The following is a 27,313-nucleotide window of genomic DNA, read 5'->3' as shown; positions in this document are numbered from 1 at the left end:
GCCAAAGATCTCACATGGCTGGTGGCTCTGTCCCTCCAAAGCATGACATCTCTTTCCTCCTCCTGACTCTACTAGCTTACCTGTGGGAACCTAGAAATCCCTCCTCTTCCGCCCAGCCATTAGCCAATATCATATTTATTGATCCATCAAGAACCAACTGGGAAACAGTACCTTCAGCATTCACATGCAGATTTCTGATCAAAACATCAGAACCACTCCCTACAAAGATAACTTTTTGAGGGGTGATGCAGAGAAGTATATCAACTGACAATTTACATGTCTATAAATAAGAATGACTAAGTTAGGTAGGGTGGCACAGACATGTAATCATGGCATTTGGAATGTGGAGACAGAAGAATTATGAGTCTAAAATCATACTCACCTATGTACTGAGTTCATGAGACCCAATGAAAATTGTTTTTTTTTTTTCATTACTATCACTAATTTAGAATTGTTATGTAGCTGAAAGACAATGAAAGCCACAGAGCTGGCCCCATGGAGTCAGACTCAGCAACACAGTGAGCTTGCTGTAGACAATTCATCAATTTTCACTACGGAACAAAGTGTTCCAAGTCCACTCCCAAGGAACTTTTATTAGGTCACCCAAAGGAGGGAGCAAATCAAGTAGGATTGGAAATCAAAATAGGAAAGGAAGAGACTTGGAATCCCCGCACTAGAATATAGGGTATCCAGCACAGGAGAATAGCACTGCACTCTGGACTGCAGTGGTGAGACAGGCAATGGTTTTGCTATCTCGGAGCCTGGAAAAAAGAGGCCTCCTGGGGAGAGTCCCAAAAGAAGGCATGGAATTCACATCCCTGAGCATATGGAAAGCATCACAGAGATATTAAAGCTTTTAGAAATAGCTAGCAATAATGTATAGAAAACAAGGAGAATTAAAAAATAAGACCATCTATGGGGCTGGAGCGGTGGCTCAACAGTAAAGAGCACTGGCTGCCCTTCCGGAGGACCTGGGTTCCATTCCCAGCACCTACATGACAGCTCACAACCATCCATAGCTCCAGTTCCAGGGAATCCGATGCCTTCTTCTGCCCCCTACTTCAGCAGGCACACTCATGGTACACAGACATACATGTAACCAAAAGGCCATTTTTTGTTGTTGTTGTTGTTGTTAACTTTAGTAACACTGGAGGCTTACATTAGAATAGAGCTATGTGATCTGGACTGTGAATTCAAAATCAGCCTAGGCTGCATAAGGGGTCCTGATATGAAAAAAGAAACAGAACCTAGGCACTCCTCTAGTTGGCTCGGCTTTGCGTAATACTAGCTTTCCTCTGCAGAGTGTGATGAAGCTGTGCTGGAATGATACCGAGGGTGTCTGATGGGTATCAAAAGACAAAACTACAACATGTAAAGACCTTAGCTGGTCTTTATCCATGACTCTAGAGCAAGGCGACGCCTCATTCCCTGAAGAGAACAGTGCTCTCATAAGCCCAGGAGAAGACAGGGGGTTTACAGGCGTGGCACAGCAGGCTGCTACTTCTCTTGTTAAGATGAAAGCAGAGCAGTTTCCAATCCAGGCTGAGCCTGCCTTGTTTAAGGGCCTGATTTTTGAGGAGGTCACACAGTCACTTTCCCTCAGTGACATGTGGCTTCATCATGGGATACTCTATTTTGGTTTGGCCAATTGGGCCTCCTGCAGGGGGGTCAGTCCAAACTAATTTCCTGATTATCTTCCACCGGGATCTATATGCTCATCCATCAGTATCGGTGAATAGTATTAAAAAATAAGAAAGCCAGTCATTGTGATACACACCTGTAATCCCAGCACTCAAGAGGCAGAGGCAGGAGGATCATTGCAAACTGGAGGCCGTCTTGATCTACACAGTGAAGTCTAGGTCACCTTGGCCTTCATAGCCTGACCCTGTTTCAAACAACCAAAACATGAATAAATAAAAAAGAAAAAATATGATAAATCAAATCTAGCTAACAGAGCTATAATATTAAGAAAATAGGAATAGGAATACTATTGGCTGTCCCTGGGAAGTAGGCTCTGGTAGTAAGTTCAGGGAAGACATATTTTTCATTAAGTTTCTGTATAAGCCAGGCATAGAGTAGGCCTCTAGTCCTTATACTCAACAAAACCTTCTTCTCTCTTCCCTCCTCCTCCTCTTCCTCCTATCCCTCCTCTTTGTTCATTTTGAGACAGGGTCGTTATGTGCAGCCCTTGTTGGTCATATATCTTGAGTTTTAGGTGTAAGAATTGGGTTGAAGCTATATTAATTGGGATTAGGCTCCCAGGAGTCTGTTTTCTGCATTTGACCAGGTGGGGATTTCTATGATGATCTCCATCTGTTGCTGGGGGGCGGGTGGGAGCTTCTTTGATGAGGAGTAGGATTGATACTTATCTCTGCGTATGGGATAAGTATTTAGAAAGTGGTAGAAGTGGGTTTTCCTCTTGGGTCCATGACCTCTTCAGCTACAGGCTAGAGTAACAGAACAAGGCATGTATTTCTTCCTGCAGAGTAGACTTGAAATCCAAGATACAGGTGTCACTATTGCACCTTTGGAGATGCCCTGCAAAACTGGCCATGGTGGTTCCTGGGCTTTTCAGCGGGGTCGGAAGGGGTCCTGACGGCTTTTCTCCCCTGGCAGCCTTCACAGCACATCCAGTACTCAGAGCTCGTCCTCGGGACGGAGGCTTCCAGATCAGAATCTAAACCTGAATCCTCCTGGTCTCCACGTGTATTCTTAAACTGTGGTTCTAGCTGTGTGTGGATAGACACCTTGACGGATAGCTTTAAAGGCCAGAGCAGACCCAAATCTATGCAGGAATTTAGTTTATAATTTAGGGCAGACATTTGGAATCTTACTGCTCAGTTCAAGCCTTGGGCTTCTGACTGGACCCGGCCTATTTACTACAGTCTAACCGAAAACAAGAGCAGACCGAACAATATTACAACGTGAAAATTGAAACCATAAAAGTGTTAGTAAGCTGTGGGGGATTAAAAAAAAATTAACATGCTTTCCTCCCAGATGCTGCACTGGGGATTGTTTCCGAAGCTTGCATTTGGGGGCACACATTCGGACCACAATAAACCCCATATGAACACTGGATACTTAAGGGAATCTTAGAAGAATCACACGTAAAAGTGGTCACCTCTCCTAATGAAGTTGGGGTGGGGCTCAGCTGCATCAATTAGAGCCCCTGCCCCCAAATATGAACGGCTTAAGTAGACAGTTTCTTTTTCAAACACCATGTAGAGCTGAATTCGTATGTTATCAGGGACCTAGGGTCCCGTCTGACTGCTTTGCTAACCTCGGTCTCACAGAAACATCCTTCATAGTCCATGATGGTTGCCAGAGCCCTGCCATCACCTCCAAAAAAGGAAGGAGGCAGGCAGGGGACAAGAGGAGTGGCCGCTTCCTTCAACTCGATTCCCCCCCTCCCCTCTTGTTTCTGCTTGCATCCACTAGCTGGAACCCAGTCATGAAGCCACACCAACTTGCAAGGGAAGTTGAGAAATAGCGTCTTACAGCTGAGAGTATTGCCATTTTGAGTAAGTCGGAGGTCTGGGTTCTGAGAATAGTAGTATTGTTTGCCCACAACCTCATGAAAGTACTAAATGCTAACGAGTGCTTGCTTTTGATTGGCTAGGGTGAATTTTTGCTCTGTGAATTTTACCACAGTCAAACATATTTGCGCTGCAAGGTACGATGGTGCACATCTTAAATCCCAGCATTTGGAAGACAGAAGCAGTTGGATCTCTGCCTGTTCCAAGCCAGCCAGGTCCTACCTAGTAAGCTCCAGACTAGCCAAGGCTACTTAGTGAGACCCTGCTTTAAAAACACAAAACCAAACTAAACCAAAAAGCCATCACAGTGGGGGTGGTATGTAGCTCGCCTCCCATTTACGAAGCCCTGGGTCCTATCCCCAGGACCACACCTATTTAGTGTGGTATCGAATGCTTGTAGTCTGTGAACTTAGGAGGTAGAGGCAGGAGACTCATAAGAGGTTCAGAGTTATCCCTGGCTACAGAGCCCAGCCTAGGATAAATGAGACCCAGATTCAAAAGCAGCAACACACCGTTAGAGGTCTGCTAAAAAGAAGAGAAAGGAACTGATTATTAGGGTGGACTTACCATGCCTGATTTGGGGGTGCGTTGTTTGTGTCTTTTTTTGAGAGAGGGTCTTGTGCCATCTAGAGTAGACTCAAATTTATTATGTAGCCAAGGATGGCCTTGAACTCCTGATCCTCCTATAATCTCAGGCTTTTCCATCCGAGCCCACGTTCCCAAAATAATGACAGTGAGACTGAATTATTATTTATGAATAAATGGATAGGCCAAAAGCTTTGGCCAGTTCCTGCTAGCTTAGTTATCCTGCTTATTCTATTCTAAGCCCTGACACATGGCAGTTACCTCCCCTCAGGTTTATGTGATCGACTCCATCAGTTTTGGGAGCAAATCCCTTCCTTCGTTCCTGTGCCTGACTCTATCCCAGAATCCTCTCTCCCTGCTGGAACTCCCACCTCTTATTTCCTGCCTATGCTAATAGCCCAGCAGCTCTTTTATTGACAGGTAATACAGTACCCAAGAGATCCTCTCTCTATCCTCCTGCATGAATCTCCTAAGTGCTGGAATTAGAGGTGTGGCCCCTGTGTCCACCTGCCATACTTCCTTTAAAAGTATTTTTTATTACATGCATTTATGGCAGAGGAGGTAGTTGGTGTGGGCATGTGCCACAGGAACATGCGGAGATCAAAGAACAACTTCCAAGTGTCCATTCTTCCACCAAGAACCAAGTGTAGGTCCTGGGGATTGAACCTAGGTCATAAGCCTTGGCGGCAAGCATCCTTTTACCAGGTGAGCCCTCTCTCTGGCCCTCTGCATGCTTCTTAACTACTTCATTGCATGAGTTCTCGGGCCTTCCTGTCATGTGGACGAGGGAAGGGAATGTCACAGAACTCACCTGTAGTCTGATGTTGGTCTGTGAAAAGCAGGGTGGGTGCTGCTTGCCATCCTATATGTCAGTCGATCCCTGCAGTCCTTTTACAGGGCTGGAAATTGAACTTAGGGCGTCACATGCACTAGGCAAGTCCTCTATATTCCCTGCCTGTGACATTTTTTTTATTAGGATGTAACTGTCCCTACAGGGAGGCACACCTGTATTGGTAACTGGAAGGTCATGGGATTAACTGGAACGACTTAATTACAAGTGGGCTTTCAAGACAACAGGATGTGTACACAGACTGTCTGTCTGCCATGGATCTCCAAACCCGGCCAGTCTGGGTGGCTGAACAATGCTAACTTACTTCTTTACAGCAAAGCAAAAATGAAAGTGTTCCTTTCCAGGCATGAACCACCACACCCAGCTTCTTCTCGTGGCCCTGAAGCCTTGAGGGCCCCAGGTTAAGGTAGCATTTGCTTTTGGTCCCTCTCTTTCTGGCTTACACAAAGCTGCATTTCTGCTGTGCCACATGGTGCTGATGGTGTAAGGTAGGACAGACAGCTCTCTGGTGCCCTGTCCTGTAGGGTCAGGGCTCTGGGGCTCTCACTTGGTGTTGGGCTGCTCATTCACTACTTAAACATTTAAAAACATTTGTTTCCAGGCTGGAGAGATGGCTCAGCGGTTAAGAACACCGATTGCCCTTCCAGAGGTCCTGAGTTCAATTCCCAGCAACCACATGGCTGCTCACAACCATCTGAAATGGGGTCTGGTGCCCTCTTCTGGTGTGTCTGAAGAAAACAATGGTGATATACTTATATGTATAGAATAAATAACTAAATCTTAAAAGAAAAGAAACATTTATTTTCATGAATATGAGTATTTTACCTGAAATGCCTGGTGATCTGGGCAGTCAGAAGAGGTCATCAGTTACCATGGAAATGGAGTTACTTCTGGTTGTAAGCCGCCCTGCGGGCACTGGGAACTGAAAGGCTCTCTGCAAGAGCAGCAAATGTGCCTAATACCACTGAGCCATCTCTCCAGGCCCTGATTATTAAATTAATTAAATAATTAATGTCTGTCTGTCTGTCTGTTTGTATTTGTGTGTGTGTGTGTGTGCGTGCATACACGCACGCACAGGTGTTCTAGGAGCCCAGGAGAGGGTGTGGGATCCTCTGGAGTTGGAGTTCCAGACAGCTATGAGCTGCTCAGAGTGGGTGCTGGGAATCCTGAACTCAGGTCCTCTGTAAGAGAAACACAGCATTTAAATTACTGAGCCATCTCTGCAGCCTCAGGCTTTCCCTTTTTACCTTCTGGGATCTGTTTCCAAATACAGCCACGTTAGGGATTAGGGGTCAGGGAGAGGCACTATTCCTTCTGTGCTGTGTGGTCAGGGTATAATCATGAGTTAACCATGCAGAAGTGAAATGAGCTTGTCACCACCGGTTTTGCAGGGCAACCTGGAAGTGTCATTATTCACCTCTCATTTCATGGCCGGTGCCCCTATTGATTTCCTGAGCAGGTCAGGCTGGGCCAGGTGTTTGGTTTGAACTTGATCTGACAGCTCTTTGTAACCCGCAGCCCAGGCCTCTGAAAACACAGGGGAGGCTAGTAGCAGGTGGCTGCACCCCTCTGCCCCACCTCCACCAAATGTCACCACGGAAAGAGAGGAGGGTGAGAATGCAGAGATGACAGAGTAGAAAGTGGGACTGCAAGTGGCTTGGTCATCTCTCCAGCCTTAACTGTCCCAGAGGACCGTATTCATTCTTGTGTCCCTACCCTCAGGAGCAGGGCAGGGAACAGTTGGGAGCGGGAGGAGAGAGGGTTAAAAGCCTGTCCTGGGCCTCTGGTGTGATGAAACAGGAGCGGGGAGTCTGCCAAGAACAGGTCAGGCTCAAAACAGGAAAAGCCTCGTATAGTGATAAATGGACTCTTCTCTGTCAATTTTACATGGATCTCTGTGCTGGAACTGATCTCATTTTGATTCTTCTCCCCCCCCCCCCCCCCGGCGCCCCGTTCCCCCCCCCCCCCAATCTTGTAGAAGAGGAAATGCACAAAGGGCCCTGCAGGGTTGCCAGAGCCTAATCTCTTCCAGGTGCCCAGATGCTAAGGTAAAGGGGAAGCAGAGTTGCTGGCAGCCACCGGAAGAGGGCCCTGGAAGGGGCAGGAGTCATGTGGAGCCTGAACGCCAGCCTGAGGCCCTTTGGGGCTCCAAAATCTGTGTGCTGTGAGTCAGGGACTGCCAACTCACCTTGGAGCCCTGCCTCAGCCCCACTCTGGGACCTGAGCACAGAAACCTGCTTTCCTGTAAAAGGTGTTAACAGGACTCCTAGAATGGCTCACTGTCCCTCTAAATGCATTGTATGGTTCTGTTGTTACCTCCATCCCCCTTGCCCTTCCTTGTTTTGTTTGTTTATGTTGTTGCTTGGTTTGGTTTTTGCTTGTTTTAGTTCCTTTCGCTTGTTGAGACAGAGTCTTATGTAGCCTAGGCTGGCTTTGAATTTACTTAAACTTTTAATCCTCCTGCCTCCAACTCCTGAGTGCCAGGTTTACAGGCATGTACTACTACTACTGGTTTTATGCTGTGCTAAGAATAGAACCCAGGGTCTCATGCTAAGCAAGCACTCTGCCAACCAAGCTGCATCCCTAGCTTTCCTCCTCCTCCTCTTCTCCTTCATCATCATCATCATCATCACTGAGACAGAGTCTCACGTATCCCCAGCTGGCCTTGACCTCACTATGTAGCCAAGGCTGGCCTTAAGCACCTGCTCCTCCTACCTCCATCTGTCAAGCACTGGGATTACAGGCCTGTGTTACCATGTCTCCTCCACTCATTCTGTTTTGTTTGTTCTGGTTTTTGAGACAAGGTCTCACTCTGTAGTCTAAGTTAGTCTTGAACTAGAAACAACCCTGCCTTTGCCTCTCAAGTGCTGGGATGATAGGGATGCACCCCTGTACCTGGCTTTCTTATGTTATTTTGAGACAGAGTCTTGCTTTGTAGCCTAAAATGGCTTGTAACTTACTGTGTGTAAGACATTGGCCTTAAAGTTACAGCAATCCTCCTGCTTCTGCCTCTAGAGTGCCAAGTCTGTCCTACTTGATGTGTGACTTGTTGACCTTCCTTGGCTTCTAGAAGCCCTTACCTCTCCTGCCAGCTAGGTTGGAATCTGAGGCGACCCCTGGAGCATTCGGTTTCATTTGCTTTCCCTTAAACTGTCTAATAAACCTTGCTCACAAAGTCCCTGCTCCACTCTTGAGAAGGCTAGGCCAATTCCATGATAGCCTTCAACTTGGCAGTTAAGGAGACTAGGCCTAAATCTCTGTTTCCAAGAACTGGGCAAGTCCGGGCAAGTCCAGGCCTCAGAAGCTGCCCAGCCACCTGGCCTGAGGCAAGGACAATGGGTCAGCAGCAGTTTCCAGACTTCCTCAGCAAGTTTCCAGCTCCCACACCCCAGAAATGAACTGTCTGTAGTGGACCCAACAGATTAACATAGAGGTCACCTACCCCAGAATTTCTTCTTAATGTGCTTTAAATCAGGCCAGCAAACTCACTTGGGTGTCTCTCTGTCTTGGTAGTGGGGGAAACTCCAGCATCCTGGACTTCTGTAGAATAAAACACAGTTTGCATTTACATACTGTTTGAGTCTGGGTGTTATTCTTTGGCGAATCATGGGCGCTTACTCTCTCCCAGGTGTTCCAGAGAAGGACAGAGGTATCCCCCTAGAGGACTAGCTCTAGAATTTCACAGGGTCTCACCCTCTGCTAGTCTCGCTCCTACAGGAGCTCTGCATTCGGCACTTCCTCCCACAGATCCTGCTACCACTGAGATCTCCCAACCTTGACTGCCCCTTGGTGTGTCTTTCATGGTTCTGTTCTTCTCTTTCAGTGACACAGTCATAGATACCAAAAATGCTCTCTAGTAGTCTACTTTCTTAGCTCCAGGACCCCAGGCCTGATCCCTCTCTACTGATGGAACAGTAGAAGATTTTTGTAGGACACAGAAAGTCTTCTGAGGATGAAGGCTTTGGCTTCATGTTGTATTTATATGTTGCAGATGGCAAGCTTGTCATGTGCTGTTGTCTTATGGGGAGGGTGAGCTTTCAGAAGTTTAAATTACTGGGAGGGAAACCAATGAAAGGAATGACTCAGGCAAGCATTGTTAATGAGTACCAACACGGCCGGCCGGGGGAAGGACCTGAAAGGAAGGACGTTTTCATGGTGCCAAAATTCCATCCAAGTTGAATTTTGGAAATTTCCCTCAGTGGAAAATTCCACTTGGGGGGAAAAGTAACTTTATAAAGTAAATATTTGTGATCAGGTGACCAGTTTACCATCATTTGTAAAGACATTGTTATCTCCCTGATGTCACCGGATGTGAAACATTCTTGCCTCAAGCAGTTAATCTTAATCTTAGCACCTTAATTTCTTAACCAAGACCAGAGTGTGAAGTGAGCCCCGTGGTTTCTGTATTGTTTGGGCTCTGCAGAAAAGAGAACCAATGATGTGTATGTCTACAGAGAAGGAGGTTGACGCTCTAGAACTGGCTCACGCTGCTGTAGAGGTTAAGGAGTTCCAAGTCCTGCCCTCAACTTGCTAAGGAGTTGAGGCCAGCCTTGGTCTCCTGATCCTCTCGATTCTGCCTTCCCAGTGCTGGGATTACAAGCATGTAACACCACACCTGGCTGCAACAGTTTCATGTATTTGAATATTTTTATATCAACACCTGTCTAAAGTACAGATGGAGTCAGAGGATCATGGGCACTCTAAGTGAGTCTGTAAGTGGGTATAGACCCTGGGGGAGAGCAATGTCAGGTCTGGGAAAACACATCATTTTTCATTATCATCATCATCAACAACAACAACAAGAGGCTCAGAGGGTGCACAAGTTGGTCTGGAATTCAGTGTAGACCAGGCTGTCCTTGAGTTCACCGAGATCAACGTGCCTTTACCTCCCAAGTGCTGGGATCAAAGGTATGCACCACCATGCCTGGCTTATTTTCATTATTTTTAATTGTGTGTTTGTGTGTGTTTGCACTTGTGAGTGCACACACCTTGAGAGTTGGACCCCCTTGGAGCAGGAGTTACAGATGTGACAGTTGTAAGCCACCTGATGTGGGTTCTGGGGACCAAACTCAGGTCCTCCAGAAGAGCAAAGGTGCTCCTATCACTGCACCCTCTCTCCAGCCCACACCACTTAGAACATGTGTTCCATGTTTAGAATGCATACCCAAGGATGTGCCCTTCTTCTTTTTTTTTTTTTTAAATTATTTATTTATTTATTTTATGTATATGAGTATACTGTAGCTGTGCAGATGTTTGTGAGCCACCATGTGGTTGCTGGGATTTGAACTCAGGACCTTCGAAAGAACAGTCAGTGCTCTTACCCTCTGAGTCATCTCTCCAGCCCAAATGTGCCCTTCTTGAACTATAAACCTAAGCTGAGCATGTTCAATAATGAAGATCATGCATCTCTTAAATCGAGCATCTTCAGGGATGTGCCTGCCTTCAGAGTGGTCAAGGTAATAATAAACCTGTCTGTCTCCACTCTTCTCCTGGCCATCCCTGTGTTGGTTTAGAGTTCACCAAGAATTGAATCCACTATGTTCAGTTACACACACTGACGAGAAGACACCAGAAGATGGGCACCTTCAAAGGCAACACGAGGCTTCAGAAGAAGCTAGTCTGTTGACGCATGATCTTAGATTTCCACACTTCAGCACTGTGAGAAGATGTGTTTCCAGTATGTTACCCACACATGATACATGTCTTCTCACATACAAGTAAAAGACTCACTCACCAGTGTCTACACCGAGTTAAAATAAGGCTCGGCTCTCTCACGGGAGTGAGAGTCTAGATGAGGCAAAGTTCAAATTCTCCTGTGCTTTCCTGTGGTGAGGATAAAACCAGCTGTAAGCTGGAGGCCATCATCCACCTTACAGCGAGCAGGAAGTGGGGGATAGAATGTGACCAGGAGCCACTGGGCTGCAAGCGTCTCAGAACTCTGAAACCTTGGAATAGAATTAGATTTTTCATAATAGCTTCTCCTGTGCATTAATAGTTATACCTTATCGCTAAATGACAAAGCAGAGCGGTAATCTTATTGGCAGCTGTGTAGCCTATGAGATTCAGATACATTCATTCTGAGTGAGTCAAGCACGACCTTATTTCAGCCACACGATGAACACTGTGAGGCGGGAAGGATATAAACTGCTGAAATATGCTGGCTTTGGCGTGAGTGAACACCACCAACTCTCACTCCTTCATTTAGGAGATACTTCATGGGATAGTTTATACAGCTTCGCCGGCTTGTATCTCCCTCATCTGAGGTGAGGGCAGAGTACCACTTATCTTGCAGAGTTGCTAGAAGATTCCAGACAGAAAGTGCTGAGGTGATGCTGGATTTTATGGGTGCTTTTGGGAGGGCGGGGGACACTGAAGGTCAGGAAATGTAACAGGAGGGGAGTACAGATAAACACCAGAGAGAGAGAGTCCCCATTCTAGAACGTGGGATACTAGTTTAAAACATAAGGAAACGGAATTTTTTAAGATGTAAAAACTATAAGCCATACGAACCTTGATATGGTTGGCTGTGTGAAAAATGCAAATTCTGCAGGGTAAAGGTCTCTACGAACAATGTTAAAGGTTAATCTGGGACGAGCGCTCTTGGTTTCCATCAAATGGAAGCCCTGTGCCTACTGAAGGAAGGCCTAGTGTCGGACTAGTTGAACCAGTCTACATGTTCTCCTCCCGGTTACCTTTCTCAAGCTCATAAAAAGTAATCTGCCGGGCTGGTGAGATGGCTCAGTGGGTAAGAGCACCCGAGACTGCTCTTCTAAAGGTCCGGAGTTCAAATCCCAGCAACCACATGGTGGCTCACAACCATCCATAAGGAGATCTGACTCCACCTTCTGGATGGTCTGAAGACAGCTACAGTGTACTTACATATAATAAGTAAATAAATCTTTAAAAAAAAAAAGTCATCTGTCTGTCTGTTTATTGAGACAGGGTCTTGCTGTGTAGCTCTGCCTGACCCAGAATTTGCTATGTAACTTCACATCACTACAGACCTTGTGCCTTACCCTTCTGAGTACTGACATTACCCTTCTGAGTACTGACATTACAGGCGTGTGCTGCCATGCTCAGACCAACTTCTTCAGACACATACAGGCACCAAAATGGCATTCATTGCTTTGCTCTACTGGGATCTATTCACTTCCTTATACTGCCATGACATTCCATGAATTGGGGGCTTTATTTAAAAAAAAAAAAGATTTATTTATTTTATTATATATAAGTACACTGTAGCTGTCTTACAAATGGTTGTAAGCCACCATGTGGTCACTGGGATTTGAACTCAGAGCCTCTGGAAGAGCAGTCAGTGCTCTTAACTGCTGAGCCATTTCTCCAGCCCTGGGGCTTAAACTTCTTACTCATAGTTTCTCCTATCTATCTATCTATCTATCTATCTATCTATCTATCTATCTATCTACCTACCTACCTACCTACCTACCTATTTATTTATATACAGGGTCTCACTGAATAGCCATGGCTAACCCGGAACTCTGTAGCAGGTAGACCAGAGTGGCATTGAACTCACATAGATTGTCCTGCCTCTGCCTTCTGAGTGCTGGGATTAAAGATGTGCCCAGCATACCTGGCCCACTCAGTTGTAGAGATGTGGAGTTGGAAATTGAGGTATCATTAGGGCTCAGGAGCCCTCTGAAGGCCCTAAGAAAGACCTTTCCTTGTCTCTTCCTAGTTTTATGTGGCCTTTCATTCCTTGGCTATGAACACATATCTCCAAACTCTACTTCTTTCCACAAGGTCTCTGCATCTTTGTGTCTGTATTCTCTCCTCAGGATACTCAGATTTAGGGCCTAACCTCCAGCCTAGATTACTCAATATAAAGACACTGACTATTTATAACTGCAAAGACCTTATTTTCTAAGCCTATCACATTCTAAACTTCTGGGTGAGTGTGAATTTAATGTGGGGACATTTCCCAGCTTCTCCATAGACTATCAACACAAATGATAGAAAACTCTACCTTAGAAATTATCGGTAGGAATTTTAATGAGAAATCCCTAGTCCCTATACCTATGGAATTTTAATTTACTTGTTTTATGTGTATGAATGTTTTGTTCACAAGTGTGTTTGTACAATGTGTACATATCTAGTGTCTGGAGGCCAGAAGAGGCCAAGGGTCTCCTGAAACTGGAGTTACACATGGCTTATGTGGGTCCTAGGAACAAACCTGGGTCCTCTGAAAGACTGACAACCACTCTAACCACTGAGCAATCTCTCCAGCCCCATAGATTCTATATGTATCAGAGAATGCTAATGTGTAGCTCTGGTTTGGGCTAGGTCATGTGTCCATCTTTATATTGCTGTTAGCTGGAAGGATGTTTGGTTCCAGTGAAGGCAGCCAATGGAGATTCGAGCTTCAGATATTCTGACCAGGAGAAGGGTAAGCAGATGCATCAAGGCGAAAGAACTACCACCCACTAGAATGTTGGTTTTCCCTCCATAATTAGTGAGTCCTTGGGAGGCAATGACTCCCATTATCACAACTGCATTCTACAGCCTTGGAGAGCAGCAGGCCCTCAAATAAGTATTTGCTGAGTTGGTTTTGAATTTTAATATGATTCAGTCCCTGGGGGCTTTAGCCACTATCATTCTGAAAGCCAGTATCTGAACTGGGGTGATCCCTGTCCAGGGAGACATTGCCTTTTTCTGTAAGGCTGTGTCTAGGTAGACCAGATGGACCACCCATCTGCCATGTAGGCTGGCTGGCTGGCTGGCTTGCTTGATTTCCTTCCTCCCTTTCTCCTTTTCTCTCCCTCTCCCTCTCCCTCTCCCTCTCCCTCTCCCTCTCCCTCTCCCATTCCCTCTCTCTCTCTCTCTCTTCCTTCTCCTCCCTCTCCTCTTCCTCCTTCTTCATTTGTATTTAGATGAGCCATTAGGTTTGCTGCTTTGTAAACCAACCCAACACAGTTACAAAGAACTATAGGAGTCTTAGAAAAAGAGTCATGTGTCAGGGGTCATCAGGAGAATGCTAATAGTATTTGACTTTGCCATACAGTCCACACAACATGGTATGTATACTCCTGAAATTCCCCCATGATGCTGACTGTGTGCTCATTCGTAGTTCTTATGCAGATGATCACAAGTAGCTATTTCTTCTCCATCTTTCTCTTTCATAGACTTGTGTGTGATTGGCATCAAATTCTGCTTATTGCCTACTGCACAGTCTGTAGAGGATGGTAAGAAAGGTCCATTCTCCAAACAAGTGTTATCCTCTTGGCAGTCAGAAGTAGCCTGGATAGCCGGACATAGGGAAGCACTTTTATAGGTGGCCCTGTGAGAACACGGCTCTCTGGCTCTCCCTTCTCAAAGGCTGCTGGCCGATCACAATCCATTCATTCTTACAAACATCATAAAAGAGAGCCAAGAAGGAAGGAAGGCTCCTGTTGGCATCCAAGGACAACAGAAAAGAAACACAGGTCATAAGCACCTGAGCAACAAGCCCACACCTTCAGCCCAACCCCTGTCCTAATACGGACACACAAGGTTTGAACAGTGTTGTCCTCATATACCCTGGAGGCCTGCTGCAGAATGGAATGCTCTGGGGCTGAGACACACATGTGTCACCCAGTATTTTAGCCGGCAGTGTTGTGCCTTAAGCACCCACAGAGGGGCCTTGTTTCCTAAGCTTCAAAAGCGTCCCTGCATTGAGGGTGAACTCAGTCAGCCCTCATGGCGCAGGACGCTGGATCTGGGAACTCTGCTTCAGAATTGAATTTGCTGACCTAGATGTAGCTTGCAGCCCACAAGCCTCACACCACAGTGAGGTTCTTTCTTGTGCTGGGACAATGTTGCAATGACTGGGTTCTCAGAAGAGGTCTGAAGAAATCAGAGGCGTGGATGGCAGCCCCGAGACCACAGGCTCCTGGGACCTTCCTGTTTGTTCCATGGGGAAGGGGGTGGGAGGAGACCTCTGTAGACACTGGGGTTTCCGCAGAAGGAACAAGGCTGGGGCTTGAGTTTTAACTGTGTGCCCAGTCTGCATACCCTGGTCAGACAATTATTTTTAGTGAGAAGGTAGAACCAACCACAGAGACCCGAAACAGTTTTGGAAATTGGGCTTAAAATTGTGTGAACTGTGGGGCTGGGGAGATGGCTTAGTGGTTAAGCAGTAAATACTTACTGCTTTTTTTATCTCCTTAAATTTACTTGCTGTGTATGAATGTTTTACTTGCATGTATGTATATGCACCATGTATGTGCCGAATACAGGGATCAGAAGAGGGCATCTGAAATTGGAGTTATGGGTAGTTATCAGCTACCAAGAAGGTGCTGAGAGTCCAACCTTGTTCCTCTGTAAGAGCAGAGCTGCTCTAAACCACTGGGCTATCTCTCTACCCTCCCAGCTTGCTGCTCTTGAAGAGGACCTGAGATCCATCCCCGGCACACAACCACCTGTAACTCCAGCTCTGGGGGAACCTACCCCTCTGTTAGCCCCCATGGGCACCTGCAGTCTCGTGCACATACCCACACACAGGCACACCAACACACACACACACACACACACACACACACACACACACACACACACACACACACATACACATAGTTTAAAAAGAAAGAAATAGGGGCTGGAGAGATGGCTCAGTAGGTAAGAGCACTGACTGCTCTTCCTAGAGGTCCTGAGTTTAATTCCCAGCAACCACATGGTGGCTCACAACCATCTGTAATGGGAATCCGATGCCCTCTTCTGGTGTGTCTAAAGACAGCTACAGCACACTCATATACATAAAATAAACAAACAATTCTTTACAAAGGAAAGAAAAAAGATAAAGGGGGCCTGGGGCATAGCTTAGCTGGTAGGGTGCTTGCCTGGCATGACATCTGCAGCACTGAATAAAGCCGAGGTGCACCGTTGTGGGTAGCCCTGGTGTTGCTTGTATTTTGATGCTAATTTCGCTTTCCTGGGAGGGGTTGCTGAGGAGGAGAGAATTACATACACAGGTAATTGAGAACCTTCTCCCACCTTAACTTGTAAAATAAAGGCTAGAGCCAGCAATTGGGCAGTGGAAGGGAAGGTGGAGCTGAAAAGTTGGGGGGGGGGGGCGGGCGGGAAGGAGGAGGGGAGAAGGGAGGATGAAAGAAGGAAGATGGAGAAAGAGGAAGATGATCCAGCTTCCATGTGGCTTCAAATAGCCACAGGTAGCTATGAATATCATAAAAGGATAGAATAAGTGGGATAACTTGTCTAATCTAGGTGGGCAGCTTGTATTATCAGTTGGCTCTGAAAGTATTGTGTGGGCATCTTGTGAATTGAGAATTTATTGATATATAAATCTGACTGATTCATCATAAGTTTCTAGAGTTTTGATTTGCTGGGTTAAGGGGATTTGTGACAACTAGCCGCAGGGGGTAGATGGCTGAGACTGAAGCAGCAGCTCTGAGGCAGGCAGGCAAACCAGAGCTGGGAAGACCACCACCAGGGGCTGGCCTAAGGGCTGCAAGACTGCCAGGATAGAGGGGAGCTGGGTATAGTGCGGGACTTTTAAAATATTTTCCGCAGCAGTGCACACCTGTATACATCACTTTGGAGATGGAGATAGGAGAATCCAAAGGTATAGGTCCCTGTCTCAATTAAAAAAAAAAAAAAAAAAAAAAAAAAAAAAAGGTAGCATCAGGGAACATACAAAACAAAGCCCAAAGCCCTGTATAAGTATGTTCAGAAAGATAACATAAATCCCAGAGTCCATGAGGGTTAAGAGTAGGTTGGTCACAGCTTGTGCTCTGCAGAAACAGAAGAGATGCTGAAGGCAAGTTTGGATAGCAAAGGAACAGATTGAACTGGGCTCCTTTTAAGGAGCGTAGTCTGAGGAGGCTTTGGCTAACCTCATAGGGAGGGCTGGAGGAAGCGTGGACCAAAAATGTGCCTGGTGCATCCCAAGTGGCCATGTGTGTTTCTCCTGTGTTGGTCAGGTGCTCTGCATGCATGGGCAAGCCTTAAGCAGTGGAGTCTGCAAGTTCTTTCTCCCTGCACAGGAACCTGCATCTCCAAGGCTATCACTTTTTATGCGAATATGCAAGGAATTCTCAGAAGGTTGAGTTTAAGTAGATACTAAACATTTAAGCAAATTAATGGAAAGTAAAGTTGAGAAAAATACTATGACATGGTGGGGTCATCAGGACAGATCAGGGAGGGAACAAGGTGGGGCATACCTGTAAATCTAGCTTTCTAGAGATGGAGACTGTGGGATCAGGTGTTCAAGGCCAGCTTCAACTCTATAGGGAGTTACATACAGGCCAGCCTGGAACTATGTGAGGCATTGTTTTTAAAAGCAACAAACAGGCCTTTAATCCCAGCACTTGGGAGGCAGAGGCAGGTGGATTTCTGAGTTCGAGGCCAGCCTGGTCTACAAAGTGAGTTCCAGGACAGCCAGAGCTATACAGAGAAACCCTGTCTCGAAAAACCAAAAAAAAAAAAAAAAGCAACAAACAAACCCCAAAGTGAAAAGAGATAATATGAAAATGAGTTGTCAATTTAGAGGTTTGCAAGTTGAACCAATAGAACAGGGCAGGGAGTGTAGGAGCAGCAGCTCAGGCGACATCCTGCTCTTGCAGAGGACCTGCATTCACCTCTCAGCACCCACACTGAACCGCTCACAAGTGCCTATACCAGCAGCTCCAGGGAACCTGATACCCTCTTCTTGCCTTCATGGACACATACACACATGTGCACAAACTCACACGCAGACATACACACACATACATATATACATACACACATACATACATACACACATACACACACATACATACTCATACATACACACATTCACATATATACATACACACATATACATACACATATACATATACGCATACACACACACATACATATACATACACATAACACACATATATACACACACACCCACTAAAGTAAAATAAAACTTTAAAAGAAACCATAAAACACAGATGTGGCAACTCAGACAACTCAGACCTGCAATCTCAACACTCCGGAGGCGGAAGTGGCAAGACCACGTGAGTTGGCTGCCAGCCTGGGCTACATAGTGAGACACTGTCCTGAAGAGAGAGAAGAAAGAAGAGATAAAGAGGGTGGGGGATGGGGAAGCAGGAAGTCATATTGTAGAAAATAATAATCCAAGAAGACGTATTTAAAAGGAAGGTCATGTATTTTTAGATTGAAGGGGCTTAAGAGTCTTACCCAATGAATGAAAAAAATAATCCTCAAACAAGGGCTTGGATTGTGACATTTCAGAGTAATGATGAATAATGTGCAGACAGAGGAACAGGCATTGGCACAGTCAGACTTTCAACTGCGGCACTGGGAGCTAGAACATAATGCCAGCCGATCGCTAGGACCCACATGTGGAGGTTGTCCTCTGACTTCCACGCACGCCACATGGCGCACATGCTGACACACTCCACCCCATCCCCGAATTAATAAAAATGCAATAAAGACTGACTTCAGAATTCTTTGTATATATACGAGAGACTCTGTGTGTGTGTGTGTGTGTTGAGACAAGGTCTCACTATATAGCCCTAACTGGAATTTGCTATGTAGGTCAGGTATGTCCCAAACTCACAAAGATTCACCAGACTCTGCCTTAAAGAGCTGGCATTAAGAGCATGCCCACGCCTATCCTGTTTATTTTTATTTTATGTGTATGTTCCTGAGTAGGGACTTGAGGGTGTATTTGTGCCCAACATTCATGTGTGTTCCCACAGAGAACAGAAGAGGGTGTTGGATCCCCTGGAACTGTGGTTACAGGTAATTGTGAGCCACCTGAGATGGATGCTGGGAACTAAACCTTGCTCTTCTGGAAGGGCAGCAAGTGCTCTTAGCCACTGAACCTTCTCTCTAGCCCTCCAAGATGGGGATCTTATGTAGCCTAGGCTGGGCTCAGAACTGCTGCGTAGCAGAAGACAGCCTCCAGTTCCTCATCTATTGTTTCTACCTCCCAACTAGGATGACAGTGAGCATACTGGGCAGAGTTCTTATGTTGTGTGGGCTCTGATCTGCACACAGCCAAAGCACATACATGTGTGAAGGTGGCTAAAGGCTTTTTTTTTTTTTTTTTTTAAATCAGAAATGTAAGGCTTTTTGTCAGAAATGTTAAGTTTCAACTTTTTTTTCTGCCTAGCCCAGGCTGTCCTGGAACTCTCTCTGTAGACCAGGCTAGCCTTGAACTCAGAGATCTGCCTGCTTCTGTCTCCCAGGTGATGGGATCAGAGGTGTTCACTCCCACCACTCAGCAGATTCTAAACTTTTACCTCACAGAGCAGTCTTTTTCTGGTGACTACTGCATGATAGATTCCCTGAGAATGAAGGAGTAAATAAATCAAAATGCAGGAAGCAGGAAGACCAAAGAGTATGGCCTGGAAGGCTGGAGGCCTCTAGGGCGTTTTCAAAGGAGAAAAACAGCTGAGTGGCCCCAGGATTATCAGCAGCTTGTACACCGATAACCAGATGATAAGGCAGTATCTATTTCCTGGACAAACAAAAAGAAAGTTTATATCACATAGGAAATGCAGACCTAGCAGGGAGTGGTCACACTATGTAATTGCTGATGACTGATTCAGCCAAAAACTGAGCTAGAAGCAAAGAGAGAGGATGCAGAAAAAAGATACACAGGAGCCAATCCTTAGTTTCCAAGAAAACAGAAGTCAAAGGAAAGAGAGACAGGGGCTGGAGTGATGGCTCAGCAGTTAAGAGCACTGACTGCTAACACCCTCTTCTGGTCTCTGCAGGTACTGCATGCAGATGGTACACAGGCAGACAGACAGACACACAACACACCAATACACAGAAAATGTAAAAGCTAATAGTATTTAAAAGATGGGCATAGTGTTGCATGCCTGCCATCCCAGCACTTGGGAAGTAGGGGCAGGACAATTAGCAGTTCAACGCTAGCCTCAGCTACAGAGTGAGTTGGAGGACCAGCTATCTGTTGGGCTACGTGAGATCTATCTCAAAAGACAAAAATAAGCCCATACTCCTTAATTTTTTTTCCTTTTTATCTATTTACTGTGTGTCTGTGGGGGAAAGTGCATGTGTACTACAATGTGTGTGGAAATCAGAGGACAATTTCTGGGCATATGTTTTCTCCTCCCACCATGTAGGTCTTGGGGATTGACTCAGTTCTTCAGAGCAGAAAGAAAGTCCTTTATTCCTCGAGCCAGCTCATCATCCCACTTGCTTCTTTTGATTCCGGATCTAATGAAAGAATCTTTCATTTATATGATGTCTTCTGTTAGTAATTTCTTGTCTGACGACTTCCTTATCCCTCTCTTTGGCTGTAAGTCCTTTCTGATTTCGTTTATATCAAATTACCTTAATATTTTAAAAATACTTTTTAAAAATTATTTATTTATTGAGACAGGATATCATTGTGTAGTCTGGCCTGGAACTCCATGTGTAGACCAGGCTGGCCTTAAACACCTAGTAGTCCAACGGTCTCTGACTTTTAAGTGCTGGCTTAGTGTGCACCTCAATGTTCAATCAACTAACCCTGTAGCAGGTCTATTTCAGACCTGCCAGCAGTATGAATAATGACATAGAGGCTTTTTAAATATTTTAAAGCTTAGGCTTTTCAGCTAGAGCAGTCCCCAGCTATTCTAACCTGACTAATCCCAGGACTAGATCCTGTCAGGCTAGCTCCACCTCTCTGCTCTGCTCTGGTCTGTCCCTTTTACCTTGGTGTCCGCTGGCTGAGTCTGTTTCTTCTCCCAGCCTCCCTCCCCCTGCCCAGAAGTTCCTGCCCAGCTATTGGCCATCCACTCTTTATAACAGCCAATCAGATACAATTCTAGATTGTCTTAGGCAGGTAAGGAAGAAGGAAGATTTACAAAATAGACTGATCATGGGCCATAGAGATAACAATACCAAGATCTTGCCAATATTTAACTTTCTGCCTGTACAAAATTACAGAGACACACCTTCACACAGTGTACCCCAACAAACTCACTATTAAAATAAACATAACAGGGCTGGAGAGATGACTGAGCACTGGCTGTTCTTCCTTGAGTCCTGAATTCAATTCCCAGCAACCATATGGTGGCTCACAACCATCTGTAATGAGATCTGATGCCCTCTTCGGTCATGCAGACATAAATGCAAATAGAATCTTCATGTACATAAAATACATACATAAATAAATATTTTAAAACAAACAAACCCCATTTAGCTTTTGACAATGTCTTGTAACCTAGGCTAGCCTCAACCTTGGGTTTCTATCGCCTCAGCCTCCAAAGTTCTACAGTTATAGGTGTGTAACATGGTGTCTGGTTTAAAATTCCATTCATTTTTTTTAAATGTCTGAGTATTAGAAGAAAAACATACTATTGTGCAGGAAGACTATTCAGGATTATGGCAATAATCATTTAAACATGGAAGGAACTCAGGCTGTAAATACAGGGACAGGAAGGGATTTAGAACCAAAGGGCAGGATGAAGTGGGCAGCAGATGGAAGATTAGTGACAGAAAAGATGGAAGATTAGTGACTAGAAATCAGGGGTTACTCGATAAACTGGCTGAACAAAGTTCTTGCTGATCTGTTAAGGGTTTAGTTATCTTTAGCCATCAATGGTGGTGTGTCAGGAACTCAATCAGATATAGAGGGTCAAGAGGTGACACAGCAAGGACCTGTGATGATACTTGCCTTTGGTTTCAAACCCCAGGACAAGGGACAGAGGTGTATGTATTTCACACATCAAAGCAGACCTGGCCTCCAGTTCTTCCTGAATCCTTCAGTCCCTACTTGGCACTTCCTTCAACCCTGAACTTCCAGCCCAGAGGCTGGGCTGCTCTTCCTCAGAGTCTCTTTCTTAGATAAAACAGACATTTTGGTCTTCTCCATCTCTCTTCTTTTCCTTCTCTCTCTTCTCTCTCTACCCACACACCTTTTTTCTCTTTCTCTCCCCACACCCTCTCTCCCACTGGTGACTTGCCTGGCCTTAATCCTTGGCATCAGTAACTTTGCCCAAGAGTAACTTGACAGTAAGCCTACATTTAATACAATCTAATCTGGTTTAAATTGTCTCCTTTCTTCAGCGGAGAAATTGCCTATCTACTAGGCTGAGCATGCCAAGAACAGTATGAAGGCCAAGCAAGGCCCAGGCCTTGCTGAAAAGATATTCTAGTTGGTCATGGCAGCATACATCCTTAATCCTGGAACTCCCTAGGCAGAGGCAAGTAGATCTCTGTGAGTTTGAAGTCAGCCTGATTTACATAGAGAGCTCCAGGCCAGCCAAGGGTACACTGTGAGACCCTCTCTTAGAGGTGCACGATGTAGGGGTTAATGTTTGATTAAAGTGAAAGTCTTGTGTTTCTGTTTTTGTTTTTTGTTTTTAAAGACAGTTAGCCCAGCGTGGCCTGGAATTCAGCAATGGTTCTGCCTCAGCTTTCTGAGTGCTGGGATTGCAGATGTGACCCACCACACTTGGCTAGGGAGTGTCTTTATTACAAGTTGACTTTTTTGATTGTATATTACACACTGTGAGTTGGCCCTTTAGATATTAATGGTAAAGAATGGTGTGTGTGTGTGTGTGTGTGTGTGTGTGTGTGTGTGTGTGTGTGTGTGTGACTAATGGGGGAGGCCACATGAGTACCTACCTGTATGTGTAGAGGCCAACAAAAATTTTAAATGTTTCTTTGTGTCAGTTTATGTGGTCATGTGTGCAGGTACCTTCAGAGGCCAGAAGAGGACGCTGGATCCCTGGAGCTGGAGCCATAGGCAGTTGTGAATCATCTGACTTGGAAGCTGGAAACTGAAGTGAAGTTAATCACTTTTGACAGAATAACTCATAGGTGGTAGAGGTATTTATTTTAGATTAATCACACCAGGAGGTGCATAACCATTGTACTAACAGGGACACTCAGTTTGATCACTTGGGTGGGTGTGGCCCGCCAGCTCTCTCTGTTGGAAAGGGAATTTATTCCTTTGGTAATTTCTGCATTGTCTGGAAGTGCTTCTTTAGCCAACATATTTTGCTCTCTAGTAACCTTCCATAATCTTTGCCCAAGTCGTTTATGTCACCAGGGGCTACATAGCCGTGATTTCCAATTTTAATATTTTTATTAGCATGTACTAGTGATACATGACCATGGGTTTCCTTACGGCATTTTCATGCACGTGCATACTGTGTTTCCGTGGTCTTTGGCACCCCCTTACTTCTTGTTCACTCTTCTCCCTCTCCTGCTGATTCCTTTCCTTAACCAGTTCTTATCCTATTTCCCTGTCGCGCGTGCGTGCCTGCGTGTGTGTGTGTGTGTGTGTGTGTGTGTGTGTGTGTGTGTCCCAATTGTTTGTGGGATTTGGAGCGCCTTATCAATGGCTACAATACTAAAGAAAATGTCTCTTCCTGCCAGCATCCCATAACTGCGTATAGATCTTCAGGGAGGGTGGAGGCTCGTAAGTCCCTCCCTCTTCTTGACTGATGTGGACAGGGCCCAATCAGTACTAAATTGCTAATAACCATCCTTGGTCAGGCCAGGGATGTGGCAAGAAAGACTTCTTCCACATCAACCGGAAGCCTCTCCTGGGACAAGGGAATTGAGTGGTAGTCCTGGATTTATTTGGATGTCAACTTCAGCAGGGTGGGCCAGCAACAACTTAGCAGGGGTAGGGGAGGTGGCAAGGTAGGGTGAGGGTAAGGGCGAGGGTGAAGGTGAGGGCGAGTGTCAGATGTACCTTTGCCCAGGTAGTCAGCTGGGAAAGCAGAGACACCGGGCCAAGCTGGAGGTCGTGACCGCCTGGAGAAAAGACCTCCCCTTTCTGATTTACACAAAGGTTCCCCATGAGTTTGCGGGAGCCTCCACTGGTCTGAAAGTGTTCCAGGTTCAACACCGAGGGCTTATTATCTCAATAAGAAAAAGCTGCCTCTTCCCAACAGGAATTTCCAGTCGTGGTTATTAGCCTAGGTGTGACCCAAAGGTAAGAGTCATCGAGTTTCTCCTCAGCTCAGGTTCACCCCACAGTCTGTTCCCTGGTGCTTTTCTTAGCTTTTCTTAGCACAGCCTTTCACCCGTCTTTTTTTTTTTTTTTTCTTTCTCCACTTTGACCTCAGGGTGTCAGCTTCAGGCTGTGTTTAGTCTTAATGCCAGTACCACAAGTCTCTGGTCTTTCCTCCCCTCCCCCTTCCTTCTCTCTCCCTGGCTTAGAAAGAAGTGACTAAACGAGTCCCTCCCGAGGTGAGGTGAGCTCTCTCCCGGGAGTCACAGGGTGGGGTGAGGTGGGTGACATCAAGGGAAAGGGAAAAGGAAAAACAAATAGAAGCAGATGTCTCTGCAGCCCAGGTCCTGGCCTAGGGGATCATGGGGGCACAGAGGAGGTGGGGGGGGGGCGGGGTAGGGACAGGGATGGCAGCTGATAAGTGTTTCCAACCTGGGCCTGGACTCCCTGGAGCCTGAAGCTAGCTGGGCTTCTTAGTCCTTACCTCTCCACGGTCACCTGATTCCTCTTCCAGGGATAGGCCAGTGGCCCTCTCTTCCCTTCCTCCTTATGTGGATTGAGGTCATTTGTAGCCACCCTCCTTTGAGCCAGTGAACACCACATGTTTAAAGTGTGTGGAAACAACTATGGACCAAGTCTGCTGTGTCACCAGGAAACACTGGGTTCCCTTTGCAGGTTCTCAGTTTCATAGACGAGATAATTAAAAATGGATACAGAAAAGAACTCACCAGTTATTATGCCTAAGGAAAACAAACAGCCAGACAGTGGAGGTTGGGATCCTTGAAGCTGCATGGAGCACAGAGCCAGAAGGAGCTAAGCCTGCAGGCTCAGCAAGGAGACCTTACACCTGTGGGGGCTTTGGGTTTAAGTACTGTCATCCGTACAGGGATAGTGCTTCCATTTTAAAATGTTTATCTTCAAGTGTGGTAGCATAATGAACAGGCATTCAATGCCATCCACAGCTGTCCAGTGAGTGTGGGGATACAAAAGACTGTCCCAAAGCAAAAAGGAAAGCTGGGTGCAGTGTCGCACACCCAGCACTCAGGAAGCAGAGGCGGGTAGATCTCTGTGAATTTGAGGGCAGCCTGGTCTACAAAGTGAGACCCTGTCTCAAAAAACAAAATGATGATGATGATGGTGATGATAGTCATTCCTGACCCCACACTGGCTTCCTGCTTGTGTTTACTCCATTCCTGTCAGTGGTGGTATGGGATTGAAGATTTAGCTTCACTTTAGCTATCAACTGTGGCAGCCATTTTCTCCCCTTTATAGAGCTCCCCTCCCTTACAGGGACCTCAAACCCAATTATAATCATCACAGCAGGAAAGAATTTTGGACAAGGCCAGCATGAAGCAGAGATAGAGTTTATTTCATTTGAAACCTGGCGTCATGTAGCCCAGGCTGTCCTCAACCTTGCTATGTATCAGAGTTTAACCTTGACTTTCTGATCCTCCTGGCTCTCCCTCTCAAGTGCTAGGATGACAAGCATATACCATCATGCCTGCTTTTATGGGGTGTAGAGTTCAGACCCAGGACGTTGCACTTTCTAGGTTAGCACTCTACCACCTGAGCTATAGCCGCAGCATCACAGCTCGGATTTAGTTTGTTTAGCTGTTGAGACAGGGTCTCACTGTGTGTCCCTGGCTGGTCTGGGACTCACAGAAATGACCTGTTTCTGCTTCCTGCATGCTAGGAATAAAGGTGCTTGCTGCCATTCCTTACAGAGTTTATTAAATAGCACAGATAGATAGATAGATAGATAGATAGGTAAATAGATAGAGATAGATAAGATATAGATATGTTTTTCTGAGCCCTGGCTGTCCTGGAACTAGTTCTGGAGGTAGTGGCAGCAGATAGACTCTGGAGGTGGAGTTCCAGGCAGTTGGGAGTTGCTTGACACGGGGGATGTTGGACTCCTGGCTGCAGGTGGAGTATGTGAGCCATTTCCCCAGACTCTTTATAAAACATTATTTAAACATACTTAAGAGCAGAGGTTAATAGAGAGGTGCTTAGGACAAAGGGTCGAGTCCAGCTGGCTTAACAATACTTACATGTAGGATTCTGGTTGTTTCGAAAGTTGTTATTTACAAAGTTTGCTAAGAAATGTAAATGAAATCTCAGGATGGACAAAGGTATGCCAGACAGGATTGTACTTGACACAGGGAAGCAATAGGATGCCTCACTGTGAATTAGTTAATAATGTTTTTAAATTGGCTGTGTATATATGTGTGTGTGTGTCTATCTATCTATCTATCTATCTATATCTGCACATGCATGAGGAGGTCAGAGGTCAATTAAAGGAGTTAATTCTATATTTCTACCATGTCAGTCCAGGTGATAGAACTTGGGTTGGCACCTTTACCCACTGAGCCCTTTTGCCAGCATAATATAATGTAATGTAATATAATGTAATATAATATAATATAATACAATGTTTTGTATGTGGAATTCTGGGAAAAAATCTAGGAGAGGAGTAAGGTCCTACCTGAGGTCATACAGATGCAGGCCTTAAGCCAGGTTTGTTGTTATTTTAACATTCATATCTGAAAGTATTTCTATATAAAAGAAATACTTCCTCTGGTGGTAACAATATAACAAATGTTGATAACCAGGAAGGTTTTTTGTTTTGTTTTGTTTTTTTGTTTTTGTTTTTGTTTTTGTTTTGTTTTGTTTTGTTTGAGACAGGATTTTTCTGTGTAGACTTGTCTGTCCTAGAACTCTCTTTGTAGACCAGGCTAGCCTTGAACCCACAGACAACCACCTGCTTCTGCCTCCAGGGTGCTGGGATGTGCCACCAAACTTGATAGCTGGAACTCTTGATTCTCAACTAGTTAGAAGCTTCAGCCGTACTATCGAGTGAGGAATTAATTTTTCTTGTCTTTCCTGTCTCAAAACCTAGGCATCAACTCCACATGCTGCAAGTAGTCTCCAGCCACAGGAAGTCAAGACACAGGAAGTGCAAAGCCAGGTCCTACACTTACCTTCCTGGTGTCTTTAGCAAGGACTGCTGTATCTCTGTGCTCATTTCTCCTGAACTGGTTGACCCCTACGTCCCTAAATGATGTTTGGAGCAGAGGTGTGCATGCTCTCTCTGTTTCTGTCTCTGTCTCTGTCTCTGTCTCTGTCCCTCCCTCCCTTCCTCCCTCTCTCCCCCTCTCTCCCTCTGTCCCACTCACTAGCTTAGGAATAGCAGGACTGCTGACTGATGCTAATCCTAGAGGCCTTCTTAACCCATTTTGGAGTCTTGACTGTTCTATCCTAGCTAATGTGAAGTGCAGGCAGGGCTATACAAAGATGAGCTTGTGGAACCTCCTAGGAAGGATGCCCACAAAGCCAAGCAGGGGAGAGAGATTTGGGTGCAGAAAGCTGAATGTGGAAAGGGCTGGGTTGGTAAACGCTAAGAAGGAGGCT

The 27,313-nt window shown here is 45.6% G+C and overlaps 1 long non-coding RNA gene across 1 annotated transcript in view; it reads left to right on the top strand.

Annotated features, from left to right (window-relative positions):
- The window catches only part of Gm26008, a 33,826-nt gene that overhangs the window by 6,165 nt on the left and 348 nt on the right, over positions 1-27,313 (top strand). The window contains exons 3-5 of the long non-coding RNA XR_001785221.2: positions 20,073-20,248; positions 22,612-22,767; positions 26,802-26,978. This is a non-coding gene — a long non-coding RNA (predicted gene, 26008). The remainder of the gene's footprint in view (positions 1-20,072; positions 20,249-22,611; positions 22,768-26,801; positions 26,979-27,313) is intronic.

Source organism: Mus musculus, chromosome 6 (assembly GCF_000001635.26).
Source record: "Mus musculus strain C57BL/6J chromosome 6, GRCm38.p6 C57BL/6J".
Taxonomy (NCBI): domain Eukaryota; kingdom Metazoa; phylum Chordata; class Mammalia; order Rodentia; family Muridae; genus Mus; species Mus musculus.
The sequence above is the reverse complement of the archived record's forward strand: the minus strand, read 5'-3'. Positions and strand labels throughout refer to the sequence as shown.